This window comes from Sciurus carolinensis, chromosome 17 (assembly GCF_902686445.1).
Source record: "Sciurus carolinensis chromosome 17, mSciCar1.2, whole genome shotgun sequence".
Classification (NCBI taxonomy): Eukaryota; Metazoa; Chordata; class Mammalia; order Rodentia; family Sciuridae; genus Sciurus; species Sciurus carolinensis.
The window spans coordinates 16851817-16867055 of NC_062229.1; the positions used below are offsets into that span (position 1 = coordinate 16851817).

The 15239-nt window shown below is 40.6% G+C and overlaps 2 pseudogenes; both read right to left on the bottom strand.

Moving 5' to 3' along the window:
• Positions 1–2972: 2972 nt before the first annotated feature.
• On the bottom strand, positions 2973–3741 carry LOC124968117 (olfactory receptor 7A10-like; annotated as a pseudogene).
• Positions 3742–12817: 9076 nt separating this feature from the next.
• LOC124968119 (olfactory receptor 7A10-like) lies at positions 12818–13655 on the bottom strand (annotated as a pseudogene).
• Between the last annotated feature and the right edge of the window lie 1584 nt (positions 13656–15239).

Below are 15239 nucleotides of genomic sequence, written 5' to 3' on the forward strand. Positions count from 1 at the left end.
GGGGAACTCCTATCACTTAGAGAAACCAGCAAAGCCCTTTGCAACACACCAGGAAATAGCTGAAAAAACACAGGTATATTAAGTCTCACAAGTATGCAAACATTCCACAGTAAGGATCCAGGCATAACTCTATTCACCTGTGAAATTATATATTCAATGTTACTATTGAGAAAATAATACTTTAAAAATGTGTGTCCCATGAGCTTTTCACCTAAGATAACATGCAAGATTCATACTCAGGATCTTTGTAAATAATAAATAAGCATAATCAATTATTTCCCATATTGAGCACATACACAATTTTAAAATGCACTAACCAAACTTCTTGTTCCTTCACAGTTAATTACTATTCCTCTACTCCCTTAAATGCAAAGCTCCTTGGATCTCTGCTCTTTCTCTGGGAGCACTGGACACCTCCCTCCCTTCTTCTCTTCGGACTCCATTAGCTCCATTTCATGGCCAGCAGTGAACCCTGTGTTAATCAGTGCAATGTCCACTTCTCAGCCAAGTGTCATGAATCACTTCAGTCTTGTGAGTAAATCCTCAATAAGGACAGCGAGCAGCCACAGCAGCCCTGCTCTGTGCAAGGTTGACCTGGCTCTCACTAACCTCAGCTAAAGAGTCCTGGGTTCCATTCTCTGAAGCTCTCCTGCAGCGTCCACTGAACTCTTAGACTCACCTGGAGACAAGCTCTGAGAGGAAGATCTCTCTGTGGAAGTGCAATGTCCTGCCTGGGTGGGCTTGATGGTGACTGAAGCTCTGTCCCCAGAAAACACAGCAGGAAGGAGTCAAGTGCTGGGCTCCTAGGCAGACTGAAGACCTCAAAGGACACCAGCACATCCCATCCAGCACAAGGCTGTGTACTGAGGGACCACATCAGAGCAGAGAGTCACAGCTCCCTATATCTGCTCATTAGGCTCATTTCCCCCTTGTCCCCTGGAGGGACGCTGGCCTGGAAAGACATGATATTCTGTCTGGTGTTTCTCTATTCCTAAGAGACACGTTTAAAGTCCAGTACACCTAGTTTTATTATCTCTCCATGGATCCACCAGCCTTCCAGAGGTCCAGGATCCTGGCACTTCATCCCCACTTTGACTGAAAGTGTTTTCTAAGTCTGACACTGATGAGTTCATCTTGACTGGATCTTATGTGTCTTCAAAGCATGGACCTGTGCTGGGAGAAAAGCACCAATACCCAAGGAAAGTGCCATGTCCTCTTTAACAAGAGTGAGCACTGTGTTCCCTTGGTCTAAAGCCTTGAGGATTACACCACTTGCCTTTGAGTTTCTTTCTCTAACTGTCATTAAATTACAGTTTCAACACGTATTAAGAGGTCCCACTCACTCCCTTACTTCAAAATGTTTACTAGGAAGAGATGTGATTTATTCATTTTATGCATCAAAATCTGATCTTAATATCTGACAGGTAATGGGAATCTTCTTTTTTATGGTAGACTCTTCTATGAAGTCTGTCTTATGTATTGATACTATTATGAACTCCATCCTCTATAGGAACTGGGCTGACCAATGCTATTAACTTAAGTAGAGAAAACACCCTAATTTGAATTCTGGTATAATATTTCCAGTTCCTAAGATCTGAGCCTGATATTTTCAGCTTGAGATATATTCCTCTGGAAATATATGATGAAGTCTGAATGCTGGTACTAAACATCTACATCACCCACAACAGCTCCCAACACAAATAATTTCCCTGCCTCCAAATGTCAGCAGTGAAGTGTTCATCAAATCCAAATCTACACAAACTTCAATATGCAGAAGAATGATCAAGGATGCAAGTTGTGATGCAAATGCTGAGATCATAGGTCTACTGTGGTTGGAGGACCTCTGCATTTTTCCTTGACAAAGGTGGTCCTGTTACTGGAGGTCCTGATCTGTGGACCTCTCTCTGAGGAGCAAGGCTGTGAAGTTCTGTGAAATTCTGGTGTAGGTAGTTTTAGGTCTTCTCCTGCCAAAATTCTCTTTATGATATTATTTTTGTGTATTTTTTGAAAGGAAGTGAGTTCACTCACTCTAAAGATTGTAATGATTTCTGTGTATTATTGTTGCTGTGTTATTTTTATTATCATTTCATCATACTGCAGATTGACCCCAGATGTGGCCCACCCCTGAGCTAAATGCCCTATTTATTTATTTGTTTTTTTGCTTGGGTCTCCCTGACTTGCATGGTTGCCTTCACAATGACCATCCTCCAGCTTCAGCCTCCAAGCTATTGGTTTAAAGGTGTGCTCCACTGTGTCCAGTCAATAATTGCATACAAGGGCTCTCGAAACACTACTAGTATCACTGCTAAAAAGAACTTGTAGTAGGCAGAATAATGATTTCCCAAGGATATCTCAATTAGCTCAATCCTAATCCACAGAACTTTTGAATATCTTGGCCTAAATTTTTAATTTAATTTTATGACCCCAGTAACCTACAACAATCAACACAATTATACTAAAGTCCAAATTACCAAGGGTAGCAGTTAAAGTATTTACATACACAGAATTGATAAAGCAAAGGAGAAGCACTTCAGTGACACATTTCACTCTACTACAAACTACAAAATCCACCTCAGGGGCCCAGTGACCTGCTTCTGCATACACATAGCCAAAATCAGGAATATTTTTTCAGTAAAACCAAAGAAACTTTCATTGATATGATGCATTTCAAGTGGGAAGAAATGATTCCTGAGACATCCTTTCTGCCCCATGATATGAATGGGAATTTTCAAAGTTTTTTGTTCAACGTTTAAAAGAATTTAAACACTCAAAGAAAAAAACTGCTGAGCATCATAGAAAGCATGAGACTGAGTGAAGTGGGTTGTTAATGTTAGAGAGAGGATGAGCTCAGAGGAGTAAAATTGCAGGAAATCAATAGGAGGAGGAAGATTCACATGCCCAATCTCCTTAGAATCCCAACTCTGGCTCTGAGGCTTGCTGCCTGCAGTCATGGGTATGGGCTTCTGAACCTGCTACAGTTTCCCACCAAAGAGCGTTCTCAGGGCCCTCTTTACATCCTTATTACTCAGACTGTAGATGAAGGGGTTCAGCATGGGGGTGACCACAGTGTACATCACCGAGGCTGTGGCACTGGAGTGTGAGTTGCGGGTTGCAGAAGAACTAATGTACACACCAAGTCCCGTGCCATAAAATAAGGAGACCATGGAGAAGTGAGATGCACAGATGGAGAAGGCTTTGTACTTGCCCCGAGATGATGAGATTGCACGGATGGAGGACACTATCTTGCAGTAGGAGTAAAGGATGCTGGCAAGGGGGTCACCACCCAGCAACACAGATGCAAAATACATCACCATGTCATTAAAGAAGGTGTCAGAACAGGCAAGTTGGACCACCTGGTTACGTTCACAGAAAAAGTGTGGGGTTTCCAAATTTCTGCAGAAGGACAGTTGCAGCACCATTAAGCTTTGTAGCAGGGCATGCAGGACACTCAGGATCCAGCACACCAGAACCAGCAAACCACAGAACCAGGGATTCATGATGACCATGTAGTGCAGGGGTGGCAGATGGCTAGAAATATGTCATAGGCCATCACAGCCAGGAGGAAGTTGCCCAACTCTACAAAAATGAAGAAGAAGCACATATGGGTGATGTATCCTGTGTAGGTAATGGCTTTGCTCTGTGTCTGGATGTTCACCACCATCTTTGGGATGGTGGTGGAGGTGAAGCAGATGTCAACAAAGGATGGTAGGAGAGGAGGAAGTACATGGGCGTGTGCAGGTGGGAGTCTGAGATTGTGACCAGGATGATGAGCAGGTTTCCCAGCACAGTGACCAGGTACATGGAGAGGAAAAGCCCAAAGATGAGGGCCTGCAGTTCTGGGTCCTCTGAGAATCTCAGCAGAAGAAACTCTGAAACTCTTGTGCTGTTTCCTGTTTCCATGTGGTGGATGTGACTACCAAAATAAAAAGAAAAATATCATGACTCCTCTTTACATACATGGTCACCACTGCTTTAGTTGAAATGGGAAATTCAGTTGAACCTGATGGCACGTTACTGTACCCCATTGACTCTGGATGCTGAGGTAATGCATTGCAAATTCAAGGCCAGCCTCAGCCATTTAGCAAGGCCGTAAGTCACTTCCTGTGACTCTGTATCTAAATAAAAACGCCTGCAATGTGGGTCAGAGGAAATGCGACACTGGATTCAATTCCCAGTACCAACACAACAGAAATGACACAATTTATACTTTCCATCATAAACCAGTTTCTGTATGTGGACTCTTTAGAAGAGTGTAGCATTTTGCTTCATATCGAATTACACTGAGTAATTATATTATAAAATATGGTTCTTTTGCTTTTTTCAAATGAAAGTCATTACACTCTATTCCAAGAGTAAAAATAAAGTTAGGATGGCTTGCCAAACAAAAACAAAAAAATAAGAAAAGAAAGAAACTGACCTCTGTTTTGTTCTGTTTTGTTTTTTCTGGTTCTGGTCATCGTAGGGGCATCACTAATGCCATTACTGAGTAGGAATATCTGTCTAACTGCAGACTTTATTCTGCAGTTCATGCATTGTACACTTTCTTAAATATGTTTTATTTGCTCTAATCACTTATACATGACAGTAGAATGTATTTCGACACATCATATATAAGTGGAGGATAACTTCTCATTTTGTTGGTTGTACCTGAAGCCATTGCACACTTTTAATGAGAAATTCTTTCTTACCACTGAGGAACACATGCAGCGTGCTGGCCAAATTGCAGGCACTGCTGATGGCTTGACCACAAAAGCTCCTACGTCCCAATGATGGACAAGGAACATGTGCATGGGTCAAATCACAGGCCCATTGCTTTTTTGTGCTAAGGGTATATCACATGTGTTGACATGTGTGGGAACTCACTGAATTATGCACATCAAATACATGTGGACCTTTGAACATTCGTTACCACTCAATAAACCTGTTTTAAAAAGAATAATCATGTCACATGACTGATTATGAAGCAGATATGAGAAAAACAATATCAGGTTGAGTGGAGACAGTAGATAAGAGATTGAGTTTAATGTGTGTGTGTGTGTGTGTGTGTTTGCGCACATGCTGAGCGTGGAACTCAGGGCTTTCTCTCTGATTGTGGACACTCTACACTGACCAACACCCTGAGACTTGGAGATGCTATTTTTGTGGTTTTTCCAAACAAAAAGGAACACAAAAAATAAACCTTAAAGAACCAATAGTGGTATACAGCATGTTAAAATATCAACAGGACAATAATAAAAATATATATATCAACATCCAAAAATGAATAAGTTCACAAAGTCTTTGTGTACACACATACAGGTAATGTTCCTATGACATTGTGGCAGGTTATAAATGCTCAGTTATCTCTTAGGAATGAATCAGGAATGAAGACGAGTGTATGTGGATATTTCACATAACACCCAGTTAAATATCCAACTGTTAGGAAAAATTAGATGGTAGAATACATCCTTATAAAACTGCCATCTCTCTGGGAGAAGATGAAGATGATCTCCTAGCTCACACATTTACCATTAATCAGACAGTTTAAAGACCTCAGTGGAAAAATGCAAAACACATTTGAGATGAATATATAGACATTATATATGAAATCTACAGTGAACTACTACATTGTACAGCAAGAAACTCAGAATAAGAAGATAAGTACAGATCACTAAATACAATTTGAAATTGTTCAATAGTCAAAAAATCACCCCTATAGTCAGTAGAGGAACACTAATTGTGACATCACTTGAAATGCTGATAATGGTACAAAAATAGACAGATATCAATAACAGAGAGATCAAAACAGTGGTGATAAGAACAAACTTAACTCCATGCTGTTAAGAAAAGAGCAAGATGTTATCACGTTCGTCTGCTTTGGAAAACACCCTAAGGAGCCCATGAATTGATGGGATTGGAATTCTAAAACAGAAAAGAGGAACTCTCTGAGGTGGTGGAAGACAAGGGACTTGGTGCCATGTCTTGGTGACAGGCTGGGGACAGGAATGAATGGGAAAGCTGAAGATGTTCTTTCATCCAACTTCTCAATCTTCTCACCTATAAGATTCTGGTCAGCTTACACTTTGGGATTGGGCTGTCCTGTACCTTGTAGTACATTAAGCAGCATCCCTGAGGTCTCTTGATGTGAAAAGTCTCTGCACACTACTCAATGTCCCCTGGGAGACACAGATATCACTCGTCATTGAGAACCACTTTGAAACTAACAATACCAGAATATTTTGGCAGCCTCAATATAATGGTAAAGCAATGTTCACAAAAGTAAGAAAGACCACCAAAAGTATGGGTGGCACATCCTCACTGTGAAATACCCTGCGTACTCTGAAATATCTAAAGTGCATTCTGTTAGTTGATTGGAAGGAACTCAGCAGGCATCTTTGAGAGATAAGGAAAGAACGGACAATCTAGAACAGACCACAGCACTAAACACAGGGCATGTGCAATATGCACAGGAGCCAATTCCTGCATTTGTATGAAGAGGGTATGAGCTTGTCAGAATGCAGAATAGGAAGAAAAGTTCAAACATAAACAGAACTTACAGGAAAACAGAATGACAGTGCTAGTAAGTTTACTGTGTAATCATCATTTTCATCTAAAGCAATCAGTTTATGCATTTTGTTTCCATTTTTTGCAATATGTCATATTGATTAAAATTTATTTCAGTCTTTTGAGAAAGGTATCTGCTGCACTTTGTTTTGTGGTTTTGGTTTGTTTTTTTTCATTTTGTGTTGCTTTGCTGTGTTTTGGGTTCTTCTTCCAAGGCTACAAGTGAACCTGGGAACTTTTGCATGATAAGCAAGTGCTCTATGACCGAACCTCAGCCTCAGTCTGAATTTTTTTATCTGAGACATAATATCTGTGCACACTAGCAGGGCCTAGTGTGATCATTGAACACGTGTGTGTAATATAACATGCTCCAATCATCATCATTAGCACTTGTCTCTCCTTAAATATTCATCAATTCTCTGTGTTAGAAATTTCTAACTTTTATTATTCTTAATGGAAAACGTGTAATCAAAAACTAGTATGAAGGCAGGCTCTGGGGCTGCGGTGGGAGGACAGCCGCATGGCCTTGGTCCTTGAGACTGGCAGCTCCTCTGCAGCCACAGCCTAGAGAGGATTCAAGATGAATCCAATAAAGAACGTCTTCCCAAAGAGGCTGGACTGAGTGAAGCAACGGAGGAACAAGAGAAGCAAGAGTGTCCTTCTCAAAGTCAGTGCCCCAAGCATGTCCAGCAGCCCAGGGTTGCCCACCAATGTCAACAATGGGAGGGCTGGAGAGATAGCTCAGCTGGTAGAGTGCTTGCCTTACAAGCACAAGTCCCTGAGTTTGATCGCCAGTACCGCAAAAAAAAAAAAAAAAAAAAGAAAAAAGAAAAAAAAAAAAAACAATGGGAGACCCAGGGAGTGACTTGTTTTTTCTAAAAAGGAAAGTGGGAAAACTGGGACAGAAAAAAACCCAAAGTGGACTGAGTGCCTGGAAGTTTAGGCCTGATAGGTAAACAAATCATACTCCCCAGTCAACACTTCCTGACAGTCCCACTAGGAGAAAGCTGGGGTGGACACCCAAGTGCTCATTTCCACACCCAGATTCAGATATTGTGAGCCAAGAAAGGAAGGAAGGAAGGAAGGAATAAAGGAGGAAGGAAGGAAAAGAGAGCAGTCACATCCTCAGGTTGCGCAGCTTATAATGATTTATGTAATACTTACCTGGCAAACTTTCTGTTTCAAATTTTTTCTCTTCCTCGTCCCCTTGCTTCTGAGTCCTGATGTCATGTGACTATTACAAAGAAGAAGTCATCTCTGAAAATTCCCCTTCTCAAACAGGGAGACAATTGAGAAATATTTCTATTTACAGAAAATAGAAGGAGAAACAAAAATGTTAAGTCTATGGCCCACTGTGTCTTCAGATAGTTAGAGAGTTGAAAACCTAGAGATTTTGAATCATGAATTGAACATGAAAAATTCGGGTAAAATAACAGAACACAATATGCATCACTCTTAACCTTGAGCCTAATGACTGAGAGACACTCTGTATTCATTTTGCCAATAAGACTGTAGACTTCATGATTGTTGTTGAACTTCTGGTTCAAATGAGGTGATTTTGCTTTTGATGGCTTTTTTTTTTCTTGTTTTTTTTTTTTCTTTTTTTTTTTTTTTGCTGAGAACCAACATTTAGTAGTCATGAGAAAGTCAAATAGATGTCAGTACAAGTCGTACATGTATTTAACCATTAGCTTAGGGATCTACATCACATAAGGGAGCCTTAATTCAATATGGTTTTCATCAATGGTTTGTTCTTTGAATGGTTGCAAACACTGCAATTGATCTTAATTGAAGACTGTACAAACATGAAGGTGCTGTGCGGAACTTAGGTTTAAACTGTTTAAAGCAATGTAAACACACATTTCACAACTAGATTGTATAAGGATATTGGCTGTGATGAGACTCACCGCATTATTTTTTTCAGTAGTGAACTTTATGAAACCCCATCTCATTCAAAGTCACATGTTAAAACAACATAGTCCTTGGTGGTAATGGGGGAATGTGTTCCTTTGTTGAATTTGGACCTTTTGTATTACACTCTTGATATTGAATTAAATGTGCCTTGAAAGAGTAAAAAAAAAAAAAAAAACTAGTATAGTGTTTTAGTGTTTTAGAAGTAATATTATGTTAGCTTCATAGGATTATAAACTTTTGGACATAACACTGTATAAGGAATGGCTTCACTGAAAACTTCCCACTGTGTGGCGGGACACGGGCACCTTCCCCTGTGACTGTGGGTTGCAGTGGTTATCCAGTCCCCCTGGCTCCTCCCCTCCCTTTCCAGCCTCTGCTGACCACCAGCTTACATTCTACTGTACTGGGTCTTAAATAATTTCCTATTCTTTATTAAAAATGCCCTCTGTACATGTTGACAGCGTTCCATGTCACTTTTTAATATATTCATTCACCATGCATTGATTGAAATGAAATGGAGTGAAAAGTCTAAAACATCCAATGGAATGATGTGAAATAGGAATTAGCTAATGATATCAACATAGGTTATGAATTTGAGACTCAATTGCCAAACACCTGCAAATAAGACAAAATGAAGGCAGTCCTCTAAACAGCAGGATGGTGAAAATAGGTAAAATTTTGATATCTCCCATACAAAATTGTGTATGTTAAAATATGCTAAACAAAGATAAAATGAACTTGGATTGAAAGGGAAATAAGTATGAATGCCTTTCAATGATGCCTAAATGTGAAAACTTTCTGAGCAATGCATCTGAGTAGAAAAAGACCAAAAACACAAGAGTAAGCAATAGCAGAGTTCTGAAAAGCAGTTGGAAATGAGTCTCTAAGGTGATGTAGCACTAGAAATGCAGGAGAATGCTCACTATCTCTTTTTAATTTAAAACAAGAACTCAAACAATACTAAATTATTCACTATTAGTTTCGGAAAAAGCAATGTGCAGGTACAATCAATTCATAGACTGGAATTTACAAAATTCACAAATGTTCACACATTCCCAACCAAAGCACCTCTATATATGTGAAAACAGACAGTCTATGGAAGGAAAAAACACCAAAAACGTTTTAAGAAGACTATATTGGAAAACAGTGCAGCAGGGACTCCTCTCAAGTAAGCCATGGAAAATCCAGCACATTCCTTTGAAACACACCAGAAAATACCTGGAAAAGCCACAGGCATATTCAGTCTCACCAGTATGCAAAGCATTCCACAGTAAGGATCCAGGCATAACTCTATTCACCTGTGAAATCATATTTTTCAGCATTATTATAGAACAAACAATACTTTAAAAATGTGTGTCCCATGAACTATTATCCTAACATAGTATTTGCAAGATTCTTACTTAGGATTGTTGTAAATAATAAACAAACATAATCAATTATTTCTCCTCTTGAGCACAAATACAATTTAAAAATTCTCTAACTTCTTGTCCCTCCACAGTTAATCCCTATTCCTCTACTCCCTTAATTGCAAACCTCCTTGGACTTCTGTTCTTTCTCTGAGAGCACTGTACACCTCCTTCCCATCTTCTATTCAGCCTCTGTTAGCTCCATATCATGCTCACCAGTGAACCCTGCGTTAATCAGTGCAATGTTCACTTCTCAGTCAGGTGTGATGAATCAATGCAGCCTTGTGAGTAAATCCTCAATCAGGACAGCGAGCAGCCACAGAAGCCCTGCTCTGTGCTAGGTGGGCCTGGCTCTCCACTGACCTCAGCTAAAGAGTCCTGGGTTCCATTCTCTCTGATGCTCTCCTGACACGTCCACTGAGCTCTCAGACTCACCTGGAGACCAGCACTGAGAGGAAGGTCCCTCTGTGGAAATGCAAGGTCCTGCCTGGGTGGACTTGATGGTGACTGAAGCTCTATCCCCGAAAACACAGCAGGAAAGAGTCAAGTGTCAGGTCCATAGGTAGACTGAAGACCTCAAAGGACACCACCATGTCCCATCCAGCACAAGGCTGTGCACTGAGGGACCACATCAGAACAGAGTTTAGCTCCCTATATCTTCTCATTAGGCTTATTTCCCTCTTGTTCCCCTGAGCAACACTGGCCTGGAAAGGAAAGAAATTCTTCCTGCTGATCCTCTGTTCCCAAAAGACCCATGTATAGTCCAGTAAACCTAGTCTTCATTGTTCCTCCATGAATTCAACTGCCTTCCAGAAGTCCAGCCTCCTACACTTCATCCTTCCTTTGACTGAAAGTGTTTTCTAAGTCTGATCCAGATGAGCTCATCTATATTTGAGCTCATGGAATTGAGAGCACTAATATATGTTGGAGATAAAACACCTGATATCCCCAGAAAATAGTCATGCCATCTTTAACAATGGGGACAATTGTGTATCCCTGGTGTAAAGCCTTGGGTATTACACTTCTTACCTTCATGATCCCAACAATATCAAGAAATTTATAGTTTTTACACTAGTGAGGTGCTCCCAATTATCTCTCATTTTGAAATATTTACTAAGATAAGGTGATGAGGTTTTTTTTATGCAACATAGCCTAAGTTTAACACCTGAAAGGAGCTGGGCACTCTCACTTTTAGTGAAGTGTACTCTATGAAGTCTATTTTATGTATTAGTACGATTATGAACTCCATTGCCACTGCAGAAACAGGGCTCACAAATGTTAGACATCAAGTAGAGATTGGACAGACATGGAGGCACACACCTGTAATCCCAACCACTTGACAGCCTGAGGCAGGAAGATTATGATTTCTAGGCCAGCCTCAGGAACTCAAGAAGACCCTGTATCAAGACACATCTGGTTTTTGAAAAAGTAGTAATGGGAACTTCATTTGAATTCTGGCTTGATATTTTCATTTCTCAACCTCCAAGCCTGTGGTTCTCAAATAGATATACTTTTCTTTGGCAAGTTCTGTAGGGAGTGCCAATCAACGACTTTGCACAAAACAGATCCCTGCCCCCAAATGTCAGCACTGAGGAGGTGACCCAAACCAATTCTAGACCAATTGCATTATGCAGAAGAATCATCAGGGATGCAAGTCCAAATGCAAGTGGACTCTACTCCCAGGAACTCTGCATCCTAACATGATCAAGGTGGTCCTGGTCTGTGTATCATGCTTCGAGTAGCAAGGATGTGCTGCTCTGTGAGAGTCAGGTGTAGGTAGATTTAAGTGCTCTCCTCCCGAAGTTGGATTTTGAGAGTAAGTGTATTCACTCACCCTAGAAATTTCTGTTTGGTCTTTCCTAATATTATTATTCTCTTGTGGTCTATGGATTGCATTCAAATTGGACTAACACTAGGACACATGATCTGACCTTTTATAAATATTTTTGAGCCAAGGTCTTGCTAATTTTCCCTGCCTGGGCTGAAAATTGCCATCCTCTGACTTCATCCTGAGATTCAGATAGCTGGAATGAGAGGTGTGCACCACCATGCCTAGCCAATAATTTTATACAAGGGATTGAATGACAACTGGTAAAATTCTGCAGAAGGCATTTCAGTAGGCAGAATAATGGTCTATGAAAAAAGTTCAGATCCTAATCCATAGAACTTTTGAATATGGTGACTTAAAACAATTTTTCCAAACCCCAGTGATCTGTTTTAAAGTAGAAATATTAAGTAGAAATTATCAAGAAGAATTTTTTCCTTTCTCACAGTATTTTTATTAGGGCACAACAGTTGTACATAATGTCAGGGTTCATTCTGATAGTAACACATGCATGAGATAGAATTTGCTCACGACATTCCCTGGTACTTTCCTTTATCCCTCCCCTCCTCTCTCTCCCATTTCCCTTCCCTCCTATTATTTATAGTTTTTAATTGTTGTCTAATAATATACATAAAGGTGAAATTCATGGTCGTTTATTCATATAGGCACATAGCATAAATTGATCAATTTCATTCCACCGTTCCTCCTTTCACAAGTACCAATAGACAAACGATCATGCAAAACTGTGACCTCAGATGACCTTCTTCTAAAAGTTGCAAGAATTACCTCAGTTGTAAAGAGCAGGTTTTCCGTAGAGACTTGACTATGTTTTCTATAAAGGAAAAGAAACATTAATCAATACAATATGTCATGTAGTAAGACATTGATTAGAAGATTTTTTTGCCAACCCATGAGAGAAATGAGAATTTTTAAATATTTCTGGACTGACATTTGGAATGATTTCAGAAAATCAGAGCAACCAAGCAAAAAATTGTTGGATTTTGGAGGGTGGCAGGAGCTTAGTCAGAGAGTTGATTATAATTTTATAAAGAGTTTGAAATCAGAGTTGTGGAAACTCCAGCAAATAAGTAGAAGGAAGCTGTTTCACAATCACAGTTGAATCAAAGAATCACAACTTCTGGTTCTGAGGCTTTGCTCCTGCAATCAAAGGCAGGTACCACTGAAGCCCAGGGCAAGAGACCCTTCTATAGATTCCCTCCAAGAGACTTTTCAGGGAATTTTTTATGTCCTTATTCCTCAGACTGTAGATGAAGGGGTTCAGCATGGGGGTGACCACAGTGTACATCACTGAGGCTGTTGCAGTCAAATGTGAGTTTGGGGTCACAGCAGAACGGTGGTACACACCTAGGCCTGTGCAATAAAATAAGGAGACCACGGAGAGGTGAGAAGCACAGGTGGAGAAGGCTTTGTACCTGCCCTGAGCTGATGGAGATTGCACAGATGGAGGTCACTATCTTGGAGTAGGACAAAAGAACACCAGCGAGGGCAATAGTAGCCAATAGCAGGACAGTAAAATGCATCACCACGTCATTAAGGAAGGTGTCAGAATAGGCAAGTTGGATCACCTGGTTGAGTTCACAGAAAAAGTGGGGGATATTGAAGTGTGTGCAGAAGGACAGTCGCAACACCATTAAGCTTTGTAGCAGGGCATGCAGGACACTCAGGATCCAGCACACCAGAACCAGCAAACCACAGAGCTGGGGAGTCATGATGGCAGTGTAGTGCAGGGGGTGACAAATGGCCACATACCTGTCATAGGCCATCACATCCAGGAGGAAGTTGTCCAACTCTCCAAGAATCAAAAAAAAGCACATCTGGGTGTTGCAGCCTGTGTAGGTAAGGGCCTTGCTCTGTGTCTGGATGTTCACCAGCATCTATGGGATGGTGGTGGAGGTGAAGCAGTTATCCACAAAGGACAGGTTGGAGAGGAAGAAGTACATGGATGTGTGCAGGTGGGAGTCTGAGATGGTGGCCAGGATGATGAGCAGGTTCCCCAGCACAGTGACCAGGTACATAGACAGGAAAAGCTCAAAGATGAAGGGTGCAGTTCTGGGTCCTCTGAAAATCCCAGCAGAAGAAATTCTGAAACCCTTGTATTGTTTCCTGGTTCCATGTGGTGGATGTGACTACCAAGAAAAATAAGTAACATGATTTCTCCTCACACAAATGAACACAACTGCTATGGTTGAAATGTTCCTATTTATATTTACTTTCAGGACTGTATTTCTACCCTCTGCTTATGAATATGTCCCCTGAGGACATTCCTGGAGCCAATATTGATGAGGAACTCCTATCCCACTCTACCTTTCTCTGCAGAAGATCATTTATACTGCAGGTTCTTTTAAATATTTTTAATTTGTTCTAATTAGTTGTACGTGGCAGTAGAATGCATTTATACATTTTGATAAATCATACATAAATGGAGTGTAATTTCTCAATTTTTTCACTGTACGTGTTGTAGGATCACATCGGTCATGCAGTCACTTATCTACATGGGGTAACAATGTCTGTTTCACTCTACTGTCATTCCTACCCCCAAACTCCCTCCCCTCCCTTCACTTCCTCTACCTAATATAAAGTGACTCTATTCTTCCCTACACACCCGCATTGTGAGCTAGCATCTGCATATCAGAGAAAACGTTCAGCCTTTGGTTTTCTGGGTCTGGCTTATTTTGCTTAGCGTGATGTTCTCCAGCTCCATCCATTCTTATTTCTTAGCATTGAGGAAGTTTATATTGAGGGCTGACCATGTTCCCGGCACTGGCAGAACTCCCCTACCTCCCACTAATGGGCAGAGAATGATATGCAGATAAGTAAACCATAGATACATTGCTTTTTGTGCATACATTTGCACATGTGCAAACTCTCCAGATGGTATACATTAATCACAAGTGGTCCTTTGAATATCAGTTGTACCTCAATAAAGCTGTTTGAAAAGGAATCATACAGTATGTCCAATGGTAAAGGAAACTAAAGCGGATATGAAGGAGAGAGCACAGGAGGTGCTATTTAAATATGAGTGTGTGTAGTGCTGGGGATGAAACCCCAAGGTTTCTGCTGGCTGAGCAGGTGCTCTATCACTGAGCTGCACCCCCAAGCTCTAGAGCTATTTTTTATGGGTGCCCAGACAAGATCAGCAGAGAATATAACACTGCAACAGGCCTCAAGAGGAAGGAGCAGTAGGCAGGAGATTACCTGTGGAAGTTTAGTCAGTGCAAAGGCCTTGAGGTAGAAGCCTGTTTCAGGTGTTCAAGGACCTGAAAGAGTCACTGTGAAGAGGCCAATACAAAAGAGGTACGATGTTTAAGGTTTTCATACACAAATGTCTTTATATAAATAGCTTTATAAATGGCTGATGATAAAAAAAAATTGCTTCTTTACCTAGCATCTTACAACTTTGATAATACATTTTAAATTTTCACTGAATTTGTATGTAAGTCTCAAAAAAAAAAAGAGGCGAGGTATATTTACAAGGTGTGTTGACAGAGGATGCTGAGAAATGAGTTGGTCTCTCTGATGGTGCTGAAACT